The following is a 459-nucleotide window of genomic DNA, read 5'->3' on the forward strand; positions in this document are numbered from 1 at the left end:
TCATTAACCTTAAGCTCGTGTGTTAAGTTTATGACCAGGGAAGTCATGTGACAATCGCTCCACATCTCACACGCCTACAAATTCAACACACAATAAAAGATGTTCTGCATTCGGATCAGTTCTTATGTATGAGGACGTGTTTCTCAGCCGAGACGTCTGTGCACGTCTGTACGCGGGTCGCTCTGGATAAGAGTGTGTAAAGCTAAACGGCGTGAACATGGACGTGAGCGCAAATCCGATTTATCCGATAGTAGATCGATCGGCGTCTTTCATCACCGCCTGTTTATGCGGTTAAAGTAAAGCTCTGGCTCCCTGAGCAGTCTGGACTCTCCGGCCCTGCTGAAATTTCACCTCGTTTCATCAGGGAGCGCCTACACTGATGCAACCTGGGTTCAACCCGCTCGGATAACGCGGGGGGCCGACGCTACCTAGTGTTCACGTCAAGAAATGCAAAACGTG

Source organism: Ictalurus punctatus, chromosome 27 (genome assembly GCF_001660625.3).
Source record: "Ictalurus punctatus breed USDA103 chromosome 27, Coco_2.0, whole genome shotgun sequence".
NCBI lineage: Eukaryota > Metazoa > Chordata > Actinopteri > Siluriformes > Ictaluridae > Ictalurus > Ictalurus punctatus.